At 46.7% G+C, this 12,922-nt stretch overlaps 1 long non-coding RNA gene across 1 annotated transcript in view; it reads right to left on the bottom strand.

Annotated features, from left to right (window-relative positions):
* Nucleotides 1-3,955: 3,955 nt before the first annotated feature.
* LOC143836892 (uncharacterized) overlaps nt 3,956-12,922 on the bottom strand; it is a 34,718-nt gene continuing 25,751 nt past the window's right edge. Inside the window, exon 4 of the long non-coding RNA XR_013230819.1 lies at nt 3,956-4,055. This is a non-coding gene — a long non-coding RNA (uncharacterized LOC143836892). The remainder of the gene's footprint in view (nt 4,056-12,922) is intronic.

Genomic DNA, 12,922 nt, shown 5'->3' with positions numbered 1-12,922 from the left:
CCAAAGGCCAATTCACACAGGTAAGGCTATGACTAACTAAGCTTGTGTTGGGGCTGCTTTTAGAGCTCTTTGTGAAGGCACAGAGAAACTGCTAAGTAGAGAGAAGGTTTTTCATAGAGATAGAGGCACTTTGTTGGTCCCAGGTTGTGCGGAGGTTTAAATATAATTTTTAAGTGGGCCAGAAATAAATCAAACGTTAGGGCAGATACCAGAAATACCAAGTCTGCTGTTGTAGTTAGCAGCCTGCTCTTTCCTTCTTTGCTCCTTTGGGTGGTGGGAGAATTTTGTTGAAATGGCCAGCATTGCACCACAAAGATTACCGTAGAGTTTCCAATAATTCCTAGAGAGATGTGGCACCACATCTGGTTTCCCCAGAAGTGACATCATGAGTGACACCAGCACCCCCTCATGCCTCCATTCCCCCCTCTCCTGGCAGGTGCCAACCATCAGCAGGCAAGCCTAGTAGAGACTGCAGGGTTATATCTTCAAATTGGCTAGCCTGTCAAAAGACAAGCTGTCATTTTGTACTGGCAGAAGTCACTGACTCAGTGTAGACTAGCCTACCTCAACTTTTTTATCATTGAGAAACCCCTGAAAAATTCTTCAGGCTTTGAGAAACCCCAGAAGTGGTGCAATCATGCAGAATGTGGTTGGGAAGCATGGCTATGGACACGCCCACCTGAGGCCCCTTCCCTTCCCATCCCTCCAGGCCCATAACTGGCCATATATGCTCATATCACCAGATAAATGTTTAACAAATTTAGGAAGAAAAAAAAGAAGAGTTGGTTTTATATGCTGCTTTTCTCTACCCGAAGGAGTCTCAAAACAGGTTACACTCACCTTCCCTTTCCTCTCCCCACAACAGACACCCTTTGAGGAGGTGGGGCTGGGAGAGCCCTGATATTGCTGAAGAAGAAGAGATGCTTCTTATATGCCACTTTTCTCTACCTGAGGGAGTCTCAAAGCAGCTTATATTCGCCTTCCCTTTCCTCTCCCCACAACAGACACCCTGTGAGGGAGGTGAGGCTGAGAGAGCCCTGATATTCCTGCTCAGTAAGAACAGCTTTATCAGTGCTGTGGGGAGCCCAAGGTCACCCAGCTGGTTGCATGTGGGGGAGTGAGGATTCAAACCCAACTCGCCAGATTAGAAGTCCGTGCTCCTAACCACTATATCAAAATATTTAATTCTCACCCATTTGGGAACCCTTCCATCAGGAAACCCCAGGGTTGAGAAAGTCTGGTGAAGACCTATCAAGAACTTATGGTTTATTTAAACTGAAAATGGTAACTATGGTTAGATCCTCCAAACCAGGATCAGAAGTCGGTATATTAACCCTGGTTAGTCTCAAATATGGTTCCTTGCAATGGTCGAAAGCAGAAATGCTGGAGAGTTCTCTGGTGATGTTCTCCCAGTCAACAAAGAGATGGAAATGAACCCAGAATTTGTTGAGGAAGGATTTGCCTGAAAGCTGAATCCTGGGCCTAGTCTGCACACACAGGATAATGCACTTTCAATGTGCTTTGGCAGCTGGATTTTCCTGTGCGGAACAGGAAAATCTACTTCGAAAGTGCATTGAAAGTGCATTATCTATTGTGTGCAGACTAGGCCCTGGTTTCCTTAGCTAAACAAATAACCATGGTTTTGTGTATGTCTCAACCAAACCTCAAGGTTGACTCAGCCTTCCATCCTTCCGAGGTCGGTAAAATGAGTACCCAGCTTCCTGGGGGGTAAACGGCAATGACTGGGGAAGGCACTGGCAAACCACCCCGTATTGAGTCTGCCATGAAAACGCTAGAGGGCATCACCCCAAGGGTCAGACATGACCTGGTGCTTGCACAGGGGATACCTTTACCTTTACCTTTTACAACCAAACAATTGCCTCCTATTGTTAAGCTCAATTGTATTTCTTATACAGAAACAAGCAAAGTTTGTTTAAAAAAAAGAAAAAACCTGATGCCTCAGAGTTATTTTCGGAAAAGCCCCCAAGTGCCGGAAAGTTTGCGCCATCCTTGCATCTTTGAGAATTGATCTTTCTCACCTTTTGTCTCAAATTATTTCAAGTGGTGTTAATTAAAGTGTCCCTCTGGAGTAACAATAACAGTATGGGAAAATTGATTCCTTAAGCCTCTTATGAGCATTTCAAATTGGGATACGCTCAATTATTCTACACAGCCATAAAGGGATTGTCTATCTTAACAGTTTCCTTGACAAGCAGGCCTGAAATAAATTAATCAAATAAATTAATTTTCAAGCCAGTTCCCGTGGAACAATCTGCTGGAAATGCCTTAGAATAATCTTGCTTACTCAGCTCTCTTCGAGGGGCTCAGATTTCTGTGGTACGCACAGTTATAGCTCCACTTGGGGAAATAAATAAATAATATCCCCAAATAATTTTTTTTTTCCCTGCAGGAAACTGATTAATGTACTGGAAATAAAAAATAAGGCTTAAGAGATGGAGGAGGGGAGTTGCTGCTATATAACACCAGTGCTCTCCCTGCTTCATTGGCTCCAGTCAAGAGACCAAATCAGGTTCAAGATGCTGGGGCTACCCTTTAAAGCACTAAAAGGTCTTGGACCAGCATACCTAGGGGAGTGCCTTTCCTTTTCAAATCCCCTGAGAGCACTAACATCGTCAGATCAATGTCTGCTCAGGATACCCAGACCGAAGGAGGTTAAATTGTCCTTGGCCAGGATTTTTTCAGCCCTGGACCCAGCCTGATGGAATATGCTTTCAGATGAGATCAAGGCCCTCCAGAACTGACCAGCCATGGGACCGTTAAAATGTTGATGTTCATACTGTTACAGTGCTGATGTTGTTAAACCCTCATAGAATCATAGAATCATAGAGTTGGAAGGGGCCATACAGGCCATCTAGTCCAACCCCCTGCTCAACGCAGGATCCTGTTCTCTTGTTATCACTGTTACTACACTGCATTGTTCTTGTCACTCTATGTAAACCGCCTCTCCACCTACACTCCTCAAAGAGCCTTGCGCTCTGCTACTTCCAACCTCCTGGTGGTCCCTGGCCCCAAGGAAGCTTGCTTGACCTCAACCAGGACCAAAGCTTTCTCCATTCTGGCCTCCACCTGATGGAATGAGCTCCCAGAGGAGATCAGGGCCCTAACAGAACCTAAACAGTTCCACAGGGTCTGCGAAAGGGAGCTCCTCCACCAGGCATTTGGTTGAGGTCGACCCAAACCATCGCTTCCAATTGGCCTCCAAGGTCTCCCCCTCCCATTACGACTGATACGAATCTGCCTAACCCACTGGGTCCCAGTAAGAGTTGAGCTGAGGTTCTTGCAATTACATTTTCTAATGTTATTGTTATGATCATGTTAAGCTATTGTTGTTATAATGTTATTATAATTATTATTGTTATCACCTGTTACCATATGTTATCTGTATCTTTTCTTGTTCCCTGTAAACCTCCCTGAGCCTTCAGGAAGGGCAGTATATAAATATAACAAATAAATAAAATAAATAAATAAACCATCCTGAGCCACAGGGGATGGCAGTATATGAATGAATGAATGAACGAACGAACAAATGAATGAACAAACGAATGAATGAACGAATGAACAAATTTAGCCTCTGCTTTAAAAAGAAGTAGAACCCATCACCTCCCGAGGAAGCCTGTTCCACTGAGAAACTGTTCTGTCATGAACTTCTTCCGGATGTTTAGCCCCAAATTCTTTTGAATTAATTTCATCCCATTGCTTCTGGTCTGACCCTCTGGGGGCAACGGGTTTTGGTCTGACCCTCTGGGGGCAACGGGTTTTGGTCTGACCCTCTGGGGGCAACGGGAAACAATTCTGCTCCATCCTCTATGACAGCATTTGCTGGCAGGGGCTCATGAGAATTGTAGTCCATGAACATCTGGAGGACCACAGGTTGACTACCCCTGCTCTATGAGACAGCCCTTCAAGTACTTAAAGATTGCTATATCACCTCTTAGTTATCTTCTCTCCAGGATCCTCCATCACCAGTTCAGCTTGCTTTCCACTCACTGGATACTATCAGGAAGCAGAGAATTCATCTTCAAAAGAGGTCTCCGCTTTTTTTCACGCCCAATGAAAAGGGGGGAGAAATATACTTTTAAAAATTGTCTTGAGAAATGTTCAAACATTCAGAATGGAATAACTTTGCGGGGAGATTAACCAGCATTAATAAAAGAGTGTGAAATCTTCTCAAGCTGAGCTATATTTCTTTCTTTAAAACCTCGGTGATCCTGAGCTCAAAGTTCTGGGTGATTCTGGGCTTAACATATGCCAGGTTCTTTCCCATACAGAGCAAGCTATGCAATAGAACAGAATAGTGTCGTTTGGAGCTTACCAGAGACACCATATTGCTTCCTTATTAAGATGCAAAGCTGGAATTTGAAGGAGGGGAAAGATGCCCTAACTTTACATTTATGTTGAGCTTTATCAGTGCTGTGGTGAGCCCAAGGTCACCCAGCTGGCTGCATGTGGGGCAGTGCAGAATCGAACCCAGCATGCCAGATTAGAAGTCCGCACTCCTAACCACTATACCAAACTGGCATTCCCTAAGAATAACCCACCCCTGAAGGACACAGAAACGTTTTGCAGTCTGATAGTAACCTTTAACTGTCCTAATTGTTTTAAGATATTGACGTTTATCTTGTTTTACCTTGCTTTTGAATTATGTGAAACGCCCCAAGTCAGAATTGCCGAAAGGGTGGTATAGAAATGTGATCATAAATAAATGCATAAATAATTGAATGGCATCCCATGACATCCCATCCCCACCCTGGATTTCCAGCTGTTGCCAATTTTAATTATAATGTCTGTATATAAACCTGAGGTTGGGGCTTATCTGGGATATTATGTTTGTTGGCCATTCTCAAAATAGAAAATCATAAAGTTGGGGAAAGGACCTGTAGAAGTACCTCCTCCAAGGAAAAGCCAGATTTGAGGGCTTAATTGTTTTAAGGAAAGCAAATTACGACTCAGTCGGGAGCACTCTAAGAGGTATATAAAACTATACACCATGTAGAAAACGTTCCCCCTTCGACGGTCTCACAAGACTAGAGCTCAGGGTCATCTAATGAAAACGCCTGGCAGACAAAGTACTTTTTTCATGACTGGTGGACAAAGTCCTATTTTCAGGGCAAAGTACTTTTTTTATGTAGTGTATAATTCACTTACAGGATTCATTGCCACGAGATGAGGTGATGGTCACGGGCTTAGACGGCTTTATAATGGGATTAGACAATTTCATGGAGGATTGGTCTATCAACGGCTGTTAGCTGTAATAGCTAACTGGAACCTCCTGGTCGAGAGGTGTTATGTTCTTCCGCGTATCGACTGCTAGGAAACAAACAGCAAGAAAGCTCTAATACAGGGGTGGGCAAACTGTGGCCCTCCAGATGTCCGTGGACTACAATTCCCATGAGACCCTGCTAGCATTTGCTGGCAGGGTCTCGTGGGAATTGTAGTCCATGGACATCTGGAGGGCCACAGTTTGTCCATCCCTGCTCTAATACCTTCATGCCCCGTCTGGGGACTTCTTGGGACCACCCAGCTGGCCATTGCCAGAACTACAATAGAACTAGATAGATCTTTGGTCTGATCTAGCAGGGCTCATGTTCTCAGAAGTGGCATCTCTGCGTGGGTGATACAAGAACACAGGAAGCTGCTTTAGGATGGGTTGGGCTTGGGTTGGACCTGTGGTGTATTAAGGCCAGCCTTGGGTACTCCTATGTACACCCCCCCCCCCTGGTGTTAAGCTGCAACTTGATCATCTCCCCTGCCTCCTCCCTCTAGGGGTAGAGGTAGGGGTTGGGGGATGAGGGGGGGTTTCCACCATGTTGTTGGGTTGTTGGTCCATTGTATTGGTATGTTGTCCATTTTAATAGGGTCTTAATGGGGGCTGCAACTGGACATCTGTAACCCGCCACGAGCCAACTTGGGAGGGGTGGGTAATAAAATATTGATAATGAAAATGAAAAGGAGGAGGAGGAGGAGGAGGAGGAGGAGGAGGAGGAGGAGGAGAATCATCTCAAGGGCATCAGGTCTTTCACATTGTCTACTATGTGATCCTTTTAAATCCCTTTAGAATAATTTCATTATTCTACGATGTTTACAACAATTTTAGCAGAAAGATGGAAAAGGATCTTGCAAGAATTTATTCATGAATATCAAAGTAGTTTCTTACCTAAAAGACTGTTAAAATATAATATTAGAATGGCTCTTGATATTTTGGAGGATTAGAAGAAGAATGAGAAGAATTAGACTTAGAAGAAGAAGTTGGCTTTATACCCTACTTTTCACTACCCGAAGGAGTTCCAAAGCAACTTCCCTTCTTCTCCCCACAACAGATGCCCTGTGAGGTAGGTGAGGCTGAGAAAGCTCATATAGAACTGCTCTGTGAGAACAGCTCCAACAGGACTGTGACTAGCCCAAGGTCACCCAGCTGGCTGCATGTGGAGAGGCGGGGAATCAAACCCGGCCCTCAAGATTAGAGGCGACCACTCTTAACCATGACACTCTGCTGGCTACAGAAACACAAGGAGAGACAGGCGGCATTGATTTTCTTGGCTGCTAAGAAAGTGTTTGGGAATCTGAAATGAGCTTTCGTGTTTACGATTTGGAGGTGGGGGGGAATGAATTTTGGAGAAAATTTCTTAAAATGGGTGAATTCAATATACAATTCACAGTCAGTGCAAATAATTCTAAATGGTGACTTAACCAAAACGTGTGAGATACAAAAAGGGACTAGACAAGGTTTTATCTCTTGAAATTTGGAATAATGACATAAGACACGATGAGCGGATGGGAGATGTTAAAAGGCTAAACTTTTGTAACGCTCTATGCTGGCCTGCCCTTATCCCTGATCTGGAAACTGCAACTCAGTGCAGTTCTCACCAGAACTCCTTGGGGGGCCCATAGCCAGCCTGTGCTGCATCCACTGCATTGGCGGCTGGTTGAATTCCAGATCCGGTTTGAGGTTTTGGTTTTGACCTTGAAGGCCATTCATGGCTTGGACCCAGCATATCTGAGGGACCTCTTAACTCCTTATGCCCCCTGCAGAGCCTTCTGCTTTGACAGTTCTAATAAACTGGTAATTCCTGACCCGCAAGAACTATGCCTGGCCTCAACCTGGGCCAGGGCCTTTTTGGTGAAATGAATTCCTGGAAGAGCTAAGATCCCTGATGGAACTTACACAGTTCCACATGGCCTGTAAGATGGAGCTCTTCCACCAGGCATTTGGTTGAGGCCGGAGCAAGAGGAGACCTTGGGCCCCTCTGCAAAATACCAACTTCTGTCACCCACCCCGAGAGATACACCTTTTGTGGGGAGTCTTGTGGTGGGTGGGTGGGAGGTTGGGTTTTATATTGTTTGAGATTATTGTGTTTTTAGCCTTGTTGTCAACTGCCACAAGATGGCTGGCTAGGAGGGGCAGTATATAAATATGATAAATAAACAAATAAATCAGAAAAGAGACTTATAAATTAAGAGCTTTTGAGGGCGACTTGGTTTTGGACACTGGGAGAGCCATTAAAGGGAACAGACAGCAAAATGGAAAGAATTTGGTTCAGTAGCAAGATAAAGGTAAAGGTAAAGGTATCCCCTGGGCAAACACCGAGTCATGTCTGACCCATGGGGTGACGCCCTCTAGCGTTTTCATGGCAGACTCAATACGGGGTGGTTTGCCAGTGCCTTCCCCAGTCATTACCGTTAACCCCCCAGCAAGCTGGGTACTCATTTTACCGACCTCGGAAGGATAGAAGGATGAGTCAACCTTGAGCCGGCTGCTGGGATTGAACTCCCAACCTCATGGGCAAAGCTTTCAGACAGTTGCCTTACCACTCTCTGCCACAAGTAGCAGGATACAAAGAAAACAAAGATGGCAACTTAAAAAATGGTGCTGCTAATCTCCCTTTCACAGGCTGCTCTACTAGTTCCATGGGTCCAACCAGATTGCGGGGAGGAGGGGTGCAACAATCTACTCTGCCCTGGCCAGGGTGGGGGGGGGTACCACAAGTGGTGGAGGGTGGAGGAGAAGGTGAGCTCATTAACTGCTAGCTATGTTATCTTTTTGCTGTCTCTGGCCTATGGCCTTGGGTTATGAGAGAGCTCTGGATTCTTTGCATTGACATATAGTTGTGCTTCCTTTGAGGATAACAGGAAACAAGTGGGGTGGGCATTGGGGGATGGGGGCCCCTGGAGGCCTGGGAACGAGCAGCCGAGCAGGAAGGGGGGCTGGGCATGAGTCTTAAAGAGGGACACTTGACCTGGTCTGCCAGTTTTATCAAAGACCTGAAGTATGCCTGTAATCGATTCCAAAACCAATCAATAAAGATGTCTTTGCTGTTACAAGAGTCGGACTACTGGCGAATTTGGGAAGAACCTCACTCTCCTCCTACTGGCAGTCTTGCTGCAGCGGCCTGATGAACACAAGCCAGGGAACAGTATAACTGGAGCCCCACTGGTGCTTTGGGGGGGGGCATCAGTGGGAGGGTTACTAGAGCTTTGGCCCCACTGGTGGATCGCCTGATGGCCCCTGGGTCTGGGGCCACTGCTACTCAAAAGAAAACCACTTCCGAGCATCTCGCGCCTTGCAAACCCTATGGGGTCACCAGAAGTCCACTGAGCCTTGACAGCACTTTCCCGCCATGGTGGCCCATGCAAGGGCAGAGCATGAGCAGTGCATGCCCCCAGCGCATGCTTGTTATCACAGCATGTGGATGGGGCAGCGTGCGTAATAAGAGCATTCCAAGAGCAGTCACATGGTGGTCTTCCAATCGGGGAGAGCCAGAAATGGCCGGTTCAAATCTCACCGCTGCCAGTGTTGTGCTTCTATTGGGCCGTAGCCAGTGCTCTGCAAACAACACCATGCGCTCCTTCCCTCCCACCACCCACCCTCGCCGGGTGTCTTTTGCGGCAAGTTTTAATCACTCATTTAGAGCTGGTATTTTGCCTTCCCCTAATTAAATTAAGCAGAGTGTCTGCACCACTACGCCATCTGAAGTGCTTAATGTACTCTGAGCGGCGAGCTGATAGACCTTTGGCTTCCATCTGCATTCACAGCACACTCTTTCGGAGCATTGCTAATTGTGTGAACACAGCAAATCTAATCTGGCCGCCGTGTGTTTGCATGAGCGATGGGCAAACTGTTGCGCTACGGTAAATAAGGGGTGGGGGGGGTTCATTGGGCTTGACCAGCGGTTCTACTCCGAATCATGCAAGGGATAACCCAACCATAGGATTCAGCAGGAAAAAAAATGGTCGCTATCTACTGGCTCTGCTACACAGTGGCCTGCGACTGGATGTTACAGATCGGCTTATGAACAGTGCAGATCATGAAGTTTATCAGCAGTCCGCAACCTTTTTCAGGTTGCAGACCGCTGCCAAGGGTGGGGGGAGAGGGCAACCTGGGCCTCCCTGCATGGGCGGCAGCCCTGCGCAAACGGGCATGTGCAGACCTGCTGCACACATGTGACAGTTTCACGCATGCGCACATGCGTGGGGCTGCTGCACATGTGCGTTTGCACTCCCCATCAGGTCCACGCATGGACATTTGCGCTAGCGGCATGCCAGCGGCTGCACTTCCCTCTCCTCCCCACTTCTCGCAGCAAGAAGCTTGCCGGGCGTCAAGCTAATCGGCCGAGCTTCTCGCTGGGGGGGTGGGGCAGGAGAGAGGGAGCCGTGGCCCACTGCCAAAGCTCTTGTGGCCTGGCACTGGACTGCAGACCAGGGGTTGATGTATATGTCTGGAAGCAAAGCCCAGCCCTACCCTGGCTGGTTTTAACTTCTCACTTGGGTGGTAGGAAGGAGAGTGGAGTTAGCTTGCCAGGTCCCAGGTGGGGTCTGCAGAACTTCCAGGATTTTAGCTGGTCTCCAGGCTACTGTGGCTGTCCGGAGAAAGAGACACTTTTGGAGGGTGATTCAGATTCCTTGGCAAGTCAGCTCCAAGCCAACTGTCAAAACAGCACACCTTGTAAAACCGTCATCTAATAAGATGCTTAACCACATAGAAATGCTTTTAAATCAAATGCAGAATTGCACTAAAAACCTATCCAGATTAGTAGTGTACCAAAGGAAAGACAGATTTCTAATAACTTGGCTTTGGTGCAATTTGCATGTTAGGGCCCAATATTTGGCTACCTGCTTGGAAACGTCAAAGCTTCAGAAAGGAGGGTCATAATTTTCCCTTCCTCAGAGTACCTGGGAATCCCAGGCAAGGACGGGGGGGCGTGATCTTAGAATCATAGAATCATAGAATCATAGAGTTGTAAGGAGCCATAAAGGCCATCTAGTCCAATCCCCTGCTCAACGCAGGATCAGCCCTAAGCATCCTAAAGCATCCAAGAAAAGTGGGTATCCAACCTTTGCTTGAAGACTGCCAGTGAGGGGGAGCTCACCACCTCCTTAGGCAGCCTATTCCACTGCTGAACTACTCTGACTGTGAAAAACTTTTTCCTGATATCTAGCCTATATCGTTGTACTTGAAGTTTAAACCCATTACTGTGTGTCCTCTCCTCTGCAGCCAACGGTAACAGGATCCTGCCCTCCTCCAAGTGACAACCTTTCAAATACTTGAAGGGCTATCTTGAGGGGCTATCATGTCCCCTCTCAACCTCCTTTTCTCCAGGCTGAACATTCCCAAGTCCCTCAACCTATCTTCATAGGGCTTGGTCCCTTGGCCCCAGATCATCTTCGTCACTCTCCTCTGTACCCTTTCAATTTTATCGACGTCCTTCTTGAAGTGAGGCCTCCAGAACTGCACACAGTACTCCAGGTGTGGTCTGACCAGTGCCATATACAATGGGACTATGACATCTTGTGATTTTGATGTGATGCCCCTGTTGATACAGCCCAAAATGGCATTTGCCTTTTTTACCGCTGCATCACACTGCCTGCTCATGTTTAGTTTACAATCCACAAGTACCCCAAGGTCTCGTTCACACACAGTGTTACCTAGAAGCGTATCCCCCATCCAGTAGGCATGCTTTTCATTTTTCTGACCCAGATGCAGAACTTTACACATCTTTACTAAATTGCATCTTGTTCTCATTTGCCCATTTTTCCATTGTGTTCAGATCTTGTTGAACTCTGTCTCTATCTTCCGGAGTATTTGCCAGTCCTCCCAATTTGGTGTCATCTGCAAACTTAATGAGTAGTCCCTCCACCCCCTCATCTAGATCATTAATAAATATGTTTAAAAGTACCGGGCCGAGCACCGAGCCCTGAGGTACCCCGCTACTCACCTCCCTCCAGTCTGATGAAACACCATTGACAACAACTCTTTGAGTGCGGTTCTCTAATCTTATTGCGAGCTCCCACATAAATATCTGAAAAGCACTCCAATTCCCCACCTCTGCATATGCAGCTTGTGTCTGCTTCTGGGATCTTTTTATAGTGCCTCTCAAACCATGCTGATGGTAAAGCAGAGCCCCTGGCAAGAGCAGGGATCCCCATTCTTCTGCTGATCTCAGCCCTGCTGCTGCTGTGGAGAATTTATTTGACTTATCTCTGGTTTTTCTCCCCAGGGCGGGGTCCAAAGAGGCTTACATAATTCTCCTCCATTTTACCCCAACAACAACTCTGTGAAGTAAGTCTTCAAGCAAAGGTTGGATACACACTTTTCTCGGATGCTTTAGGATGCTTTGGGCTGATCCTGCGTTGAGCAGGGGGTTGGACTAGATGGCCTGTATGGCCCCTTCCAACTCTATGGTTCTATGATTCTATGCATTGTACATGGGGTTGGACTAGATGGCCTGTATGGCCCCTTCCAACTCTATGGTTCTATGATTCTATGCATTGTACATGGGGTTGGACTAGATGGCCTGTATGGCCCCTTCCAACTCTGGTTCTATGATTCTATGCATTGTACATGGGGTTGGACTAGATGGCCTGTATGGCCCCTTCCAACTCTATGGTTCTATGATTCTATGCATTGTACATGGGGTTGGACTAGATGGCCTGTATGGCCCCTTCCAACTCTGGTTCTATGATTCTATGCATTGTACATGGGGTTGGACTTGATGGCCTGTATGGCCCCTTCCAACTCTGGTTCTATGATTCTATGCATTGTACATGGGGTTGGACTAGATGGCCTGTATGGCCCCTTCCAACTCTATGGTTCTATGATTCTAAGATTCTAAATAGATTAGGCTGAGTGGATGGGACTGGCCCAGGGTCACCCAGAGAGCTTCCATGGCATGAGAGGACAGGGTTGAACCTGGGGCTCCGAGATCCTAGTCCGATACTCTTAACTAGGCATGTGCACACATACAAAAAATTCCAACCATTTCAGATTCGCCATGAACAGATTCAAACTGTTTCAGATTCATCCCAGACCAATTGAGGTCATTTTGGATTCGGCCTGAACCAACTGGGACTTTTTCAGACTTGGTGTGAACTGATTTGGGCCAAATCCAAAGCACCCTTAACTTTGGGGGATTCAGCAGGATCGATCTGGCCAAATCCAAAAAGGTTTGGATGGTTTTTATTTTTTTGCATATGCAGTGGACAACATCCCTACTGCCTGGAGAAGGGGGAAAGAGCATCTGCCAAACAGCTGATATTGACAGGTGCAGCGCTGTTTAAATGGCTTGCAAAGACTTTGCAAAGCATTTAATGAGGGGGAGGCCTTTAAAGGACCTACAAAACAGCTGACATGAAGATCAGCTGCTTGTCAGGCTCTCTTCCCCCCTTGCCTTTTTGACTTATCTGAATTGAATTACGCATCCCTGTTCTTAACCACTACACCACACTGTTTCTTCAATGCTTCAGAGCCACTTCCTCCCTTCACCTCCCTCCTGCCATCATCCTCTTCCTGACTCCATATCATCAATCATGGGGCCTTTCCTGACTGGGGTTTTGGATATTTTCCCATATGCCCCTTTGCCTCCTTCTTCCTCTCTTCTTGGGTTCTTTGATCTTCTGGCAATATTAT

This window comes from Paroedura picta, chromosome 4 (genome assembly GCF_049243985.1).
Source record: "Paroedura picta isolate Pp20150507F chromosome 4, Ppicta_v3.0, whole genome shotgun sequence".
Lineage (NCBI taxonomy): Eukaryota > Metazoa > Chordata > Lepidosauria > Squamata > Gekkonidae > Paroedura > Paroedura picta.
Note: the sequence above shows the minus strand (reverse complement) of the source record. Positions and strands in the feature narration are given on the sequence as shown.